The sequence below is a fragment of the Mustela putorius genome, unplaced genomic scaffold (assembly GCF_011764305.1).
Source record: "Mustela putorius furo isolate JIRA1106 unplaced genomic scaffold, ASM1176430v1.1 tig00003909_pilon_pilon_pilon, whole genome shotgun sequence".
Taxonomy (NCBI): Eukaryota; Metazoa; Chordata; class Mammalia; order Carnivora; family Mustelidae; genus Mustela; species Mustela putorius.
In genome coordinates this window covers 27909795-27916596 of record NW_025422057.1, presented here as the reverse complement: position 1 = coordinate 27916596, position 6802 = coordinate 27909795, and the positions used below count along the sequence as shown (strand labels likewise).

The following is a 6802-nucleotide window of genomic DNA, read 5'->3' as shown; positions in this document are numbered from 1 at the left end:
AATTCAGTGGCTTCCTGAAAATGCTGATGAACCACAGCAGGAAGAAAAGAAAAACAATCCAAGGGAAGGTTTGTAAGCTCCCAAGATAAAGAGCCCTGCATGATCTTAAGGTGGAAAAGCCTTAGCCTTTACCACTTACCTGAGAATCCTCATTAGAACATAGAAAAGAGAATGTAGACTTTTTACAGTTTGAAGAAGCTCCGTCTTCCGGTAGGAGCCGCCTTCACAATGCCTAGGCTTCTGAGTTCCCCAAAACCAGCTCTCCTTGCTCGCTGATACAGGTTGCCCTCACCTTGGATGAGAAGCAAGATTGTTTCAGAGTAATTCCGAGCATGCAAAATCAAGTCTTTATTCATGGAGGCCTCGTCAGGCCTTAATAACCTGAGTGGGTAGTGGCATTCTCTTTACCAGTATCTGCCTTTCCACTCCTTTCTCTCTGTTTTGTTTAAAATGTTCAGGCTGGGGGCACCTGGGTGGCTCAGTGGGTTAAAGCCTCTGCCTTCCGCTCAGGTCACCATCCCAGACTCCTGGGATCAAGCCCCGCATCCTGCCCTCTGCTCAGCAGGGAGCCTGCTTCCCCACCCACCCTCTCTCTGCCTACTTTTCCTCCTGCTTGTGATTTCTTTCAAATAAATAAATAAAATATTTTTAAAATATATTTTTGAAATATATTTTTAAAATATTTTATTTATTTATTTGACAGATCAAAAGTAGGCAGAGAGGCAGGCAGAGAGAGAGGAAGGGAAGCAGGCTCCCCGCTGAGCAGAGAGCCCGATGCTCTCGGCTTGATCCCAGGACCCTGAGATCATGACCTGAGCTGAAGGCAGCGGCTTTAACCCACTGAGCCACCCAGGCGCCCCAATAGCTCAGCGGGTTAAGCCGCTGCCTTTGGCTCAGGTCATGAACTTGGAGTCCTGGGATCGAGCCCCACATCCTGCTCTCTGCTCGGCAGGGAGCCTGCTTCCTCCTCTCTCTCTGCCTCCTTGTGGTCTCTCAATAAATCTCTCTCAAATAAGTAAATAAAATCTTTAATTAATAAATAAATAAAATGTTCAGGCTGGACTATTTCCCACGCTCGGAAACTGCACCCTTCCTTCCAAGTATCAGCTTTGTTTCTCATTAACTGGCATCCAGTTGATAAAATTTGTTCTCACTAAAGCTCTGCTACTTTCTTTTCCTTTCCTCCTCTTTGCTGCCTGGTTGTCCTGATGGTACTGGCTTCTCTGCTTCCTCCAGGCAGTCTGTATTCTGTACATTTGCTGTTTAACCCTGTGGTAATTTCCCGATTCCTGTCTGCAAAAGTTCCAAGAAGGGGAAAGAAAAGGGAGAGCTAGAGCTTGACCAGAATGTTCAGTTGAATTCAAGATTAAGAGAGAAAAGGAATACATAATGAACTCCCTGTAAGGCTGAGTTGGACAAAAAGAGCTCCCAAGGGGGCAAGATAATGAACTCTTCTTGATGTGTTTTGTGTGTGGAGGTAGAAATAGGTTAAGGCTCTACTTAATAACCAAGGTTTAACCATGGGACAAGGATAAAATAATTCAAAATAATAATAAAGAAGAGCATAGAAATGAGATTTCTGATGCCCAATTGCCACCAATTTTCTCCCTCTTCCCTAAAGGAAGAACCAAGATAGTCCCTAGAAGTATCTGCCGGGGCAGAAAAAGAAAGAAAAGGCATCCAGATTGGAAAGTAAGAAGTAAATCCATCTCTGTATGTAAATGACATGATTATATATATAAGAAAATCCAAAAGAATCCACGCGGAAAAAACTATTAGAGCTAATAAATTCACCAAGGTGCAGGAATACAAGATCAAAACACAAAAACAAATCAATTGTATTTCTATAAACTGGCAATAAATAATATACAAATGAAATTAAGAAAAGACTTCCACTTGTAACAGCATCAAAAAGAATAGGATAAGTAGAAATAAACCTAGCAGTAGAAGCCCATAAGAATGGTACATAGTTGGGGCGTCTGGATCACTCAGAGTTTGTCTCTGCCTTCAGCTCGGGTCATGGTCTCTGGGTCCTGGAATCAAGCCCCGCATCGGGCTCTCTGCTCAGTGGGGAACCAGTTTCTCCCTCTCTCTCTGCCTGCCTCTCTGCCTACTTGTGAGCTCTCTCTCTCTGTGTCAAATAAATAAATAAAATCTTAAAAGAAAAAAAAATGGTACATAGTTAACACAAAATGTCACTGAAAGAAATTAAAGAAGGGGTCCCTGGCTGGTTTAGTTAGTAAAGCATGTAACTCTTAATCTCGAGGTTGTGAGTTCAAGCCCCATGCTGGGTTTAGAGATTACTTAAAAATAAATTCTTAGGGGGGCACCTGGGTGGCTCAGTGGTTTAAAGCCTCTGCCTTTGGCTCAGGTCATGATCCGAGGGTCCTGGGATGGAGCCCCACATCGGGCTCTCTGCTCAGCAGGGAGCCTGCTTCTCCCCTCTCTCTCTCTGCCTGCCTCTCTGCCTACTTGTGATCTCTCTCTCTCTGTCAAATAAATAAATAAATAAAATCTTTAAAAAAAAGATTTTATTAAAAAAAAAAAAACCTCTTAGGAGTGCTTAGGGGGCTCAGTTGGTTAGCCACTGCCTTCAGCTCCGGTCATGATCCTGGGCTCCTGGGATCTAGTCATCCATGGTTGGGGCAGGGATTGTTCAATGGGGAGCCTGCTTCTCCTTCTGCCCGCTTATGCTTTGTCTAGCTCGCTCTCTCTCTCTCAAATAAATAAATAAAATCTCTAAAAGTAATAATAAATAAATAAAATCTTTAAAAAGACAGAAAGAAATTAAAGAAGACATAAATAAATGGAAAGAAATCTCATGTTCATGAACTGGAAGATGGAAATTAGTAATATACCCCAAATTTATCTACAGATTCAATGCAATTCTTATCAAAATTCCAATTGCCTTTTTTTTTTATGCTTCAAATAATACTATGGTAGGTTTTTATTGAAGACATTTCAGAAGACAAAAAAGAAGGAAAATAACTGATCAGATCCTCACTGCTCAATCATATTTTTTTTTCCAATTGCCTTTTTTAATGGAAATTGGCAAGCTGATCCTAAAATTCATACGGAAATTGAAATGACCCAGAATAGTTAAACCTGAAAAACAAACCTGAAAAAGAAGCACACATTGGAGGACTCATTTGCTCACTTCAAAATTACTTCAAAGGCCCAGTAACCAAGACAGTAGAGTACCAGTATAAGGACAGTTATATAATCAATAGAGCAGAATTGAGAATATAGAAGTAAACCCATACATTTATAGTCAACTGACTTTTGACAAAAATGCTTAGACAATTCAATGATGAAAATAGTTTTTTTCAACAAATGGTGTTGGGACACTTGGGATATCCACATGCAAAAGAATGTGGTTGGCTTACTACCTCACATCATATATAAATATTAACTCAGAATGGGTCAGCTAAAACTATAAGACTATAAGAGAAAAACAAAGGTATAAATCTCTATAACCTTGGTTTAGGTAATGGTTTCTTAGATATGATATATCAAAAGCCTAAGCAACTTATCCAATTGATAAATTGGACTTTATCAAAATGTAAAAATTTGTGTTTCAAAAGATACTCTCAAGAAAGTAAAAAGACAGGGCACGTGGATGGCTAACTCAGTTAGGCGTCTGCCTTCAACCCAGATCATGATCCTAGGGTAATGGGTTGGAGCTCCACTGTGAGCTCCCTGCTCAGTGGGGACCCTGCTTCTCCCTCGCTTGTGCTCTCTCTCCCAAATAAACAAATAAAATCTTTAAAAAAAAAAAAAAAAAAAGAAAAGGAAGTAAAAAGACAACCCACAGAATGAGAAGAAATATTTGTAAACCTATATCTGATTAAAAAAAAAAAAAAAACTGGCACCCAGAATACACAAGGAGATTTCACAGGGGCACCTGGCTGGCCCAATCAGAAGAACATGTGACTCTTGATTTCCAGGTTGTGAGTTCAAGCCTCAAATATGGTGTAGAACTTACTTAAAAAAAAAAAAAAAAAGAAAGAAAAAAGAAAAAGAAAAAAGGAACATCTTAATGATAAAAAAAAGACAACCCAGTTTTAAAATAAGCAAAATGGGGGCGCCTGGGTGGCTCAGTGGATTAAGCCGCTGCCTTTGGCTCGGGTCATGATCTCAGGGTCCTGAAATGGAGCCCCGCATTAGGCTCTCTGCTCAGCAAGGAGCCTGCTTCCTCCTTTCTCTCTGCCTGACTCTCTGCCTACTTGTGATCTCTTTTTCTCTGTCAAATAAATAAATACAATCTTTTAAAAAAAGGTAAGCAAAATGTTTGAACCACCATCTCTCCAAATAAGATACACAAATGACCAATAAGCACATGAAAAGATGTTCAGTATAGCTCTCAAGGAAATGCTAGTCAGAACCACAGTGAGAAACCATTCACAGCTCACTAGGATGACTCTAATGAAAAGACAGTTAATAACAAGTGTCGATGAGAATGTAGAGAAACTGGAACCCTCATGTATTGCTGGCGGGAATCTAAAATTATGTGGCCACTTTGAAAAACAGTTTGGCAGTTCCTCAAAAGGTTAAATAAAACATAGTTACCATATGATCCAGCAGTTTTATACTTAGGTACATACCCAAGAGAACTGAACACATGCCCACGCATAAACTTGTACATGAAAGTTCACGGCAGCATTATTTACCATACAATAGCTAGAAACAACCCCAAGTTTCACCAAGTGATGCATGAGCACAAGGTGGTATAGCCATATTATGGGATGGTATTCAGCCACATACACACACACACACACACACACAACTTACAGATGCCTTTACAACATGGGTAAACTTTGAAAACATTATTCTAAGGGAAAGAAGCCAGACACAAAAGACCATGTTCTATATGGTTCCATTTATGTGAAATGCAGCACAGGCAAATCCAGAGACAAAAACAGACTGGTGGTTGGCAGGGGCTAGGGGTTGAAATGAGGCACGGATTTTGTTGAGGGGGGAGGGAATGATGAAATGATCTAAAGTTAGATTGTGATGGTGGTTGCACAACTCTGTGAATATGCTAAAAAACACTGAATCATACACTTAAAGGGCAACTTTTATGGTCTCTGGTTTATATCTCAATAAAAAAAGTAGGAGAAAAAATCCTCAGTTTTAATGGTTTTACCATTAATTGTAAATAGCTGAGATTCAAACTCATGTATAATCAAAAGAAGCACTCAGTATTTTCGTAATTATATAGTGATGTGGTCTCTGTTCTCAAACTGCAAGGAGACAAGAGACACCAGTCACATGAGAAAAGGCACATGCTGCAAAGCTAAAAAGAGTCTAGAGTGAGGGGCGCCTGGGTGGCTCAGTGGGTAAAAGCCTCTGCCTTCGGCTCGTGTCATGATACCGGGGTCCTGGGATTGAGCCCCACATTGGGCTCCCTCGTCAGCAGGGAGCCTGCTTCCACCTCTCTCTCTCTCTGCCTGCCTCTCTGTCTACTTAGGATCTCTCTCTGTCTGTCAAATAAATAAATAAAATCTTTTAAAATTTAAAAAAAAAAAAGTCTAGGATGATATTCTTGCCAAACCAAAGTCTTGGAAGAATCCATATACCATATACCATATTCTACATTAGTTAAAGGGGTTGAGCATGTCATGCAAATCTAACAGCCTTTTGGTGCAGGAAATCCAAAGTCTGCATCCACCCAACCTAGGTACACAACGATACAACAACATTTACCACACAGCCCGGTGGAAGTAGGTACTAATGATTACCCCAACTTTACTGATAACGTCTTTGAATTCACTTGGAGAGAAGTCAGGCTATGAGAGAGCGATTGATGGTGCTGTGATTCAGCTCCAGAATTGTGGTCATTCGTGACTCTGTTGGGTGAAGAGTAGATGACAAGCCAAAGCCCAAGAGTGTGAGTCCCATATATTCTAGTATACGCCCTGTGGTAGTCAGTTATACTCAGACAAGCCAGGATGTAAGGGCAGGGAGCTCAATTTTTGCAAAGTCAAACTGCAGATGAGTCTTCTGTTCCAGAAGAACCCAAATCACTCTACCTCCTGACCCATTTCAACCACACCTGAGTGAAGCTTGCTTCTCAAATGGTAGAAACATCTGTGACATTTCCTCTATGCTTTTCTAAACCATACTCCACCCTCCTGCCAGGTTTTGAGATCCTTAAGGGAATCTTCTCTTTTTTAAAAATTTATTTATTTGACAGGATGAGATCACAAGTAGGCAGAGAGGCAAGCAGGGGGGTGGGGGAGAGGCAGGCTCTCTGCTGAGCAGAGAACCTGATGTGGGGCTCAATCCCAGGACCCTGAGATCATGACCTGAGCCGAAGGCAGAGGTTTTAACCCACTGAACCACCCAGGCACCCCAAGGGCATCTTCTTTTAGAGTATCTCCTGCCCGTAAACAGTTGGTGGTTGATAAAATTACTAAAACATCACATGTCTTGTATTAAATTCTGCCTGCTGCCACCAACTGTGGACATGTCACAGGGAGCAGGAGCCGTATTCTGTGACCTGTAGTTAACTTTGTGTGCTGTGGGCGGACAGGCAAAGTGCTGATTCTTGTATACCAACTTTAGGGCAAATACCACAGGCTTTAATTGCAGGCTCCAGGGAGCGGAGATTCTATACTGGGGTTGCTGGAGGCAGAGCCCCGCCCCCCCCACCCCCATTTTTCAGGACAGGGCCTGGTCCTCGCTGCCAGCCTGCTACGCCCAGGCCACAGAGAGCTCACAAAGGCCAAGTGTCTGCTGTGCTGACTCACAGCGGCTCCCCGTCCAGGCTACAACAGTTTGGGGCGGGGGGGCCGGGGGC

General features: G+C 41.9%; 1 protein-coding gene across 2 annotated transcripts in view; it reads right to left on the bottom strand.

Annotated features, from left to right (window-relative positions):
- PKD2L1 (polycystin 2 like 1, transient receptor potential cation channel) overlaps positions 1–6802 on the bottom strand; it is a 157673-nt gene that overhangs the window by 82508 nt on the left and 68363 nt on the right. The gene's annotated exons all lie outside the window — the stretch shown is intronic.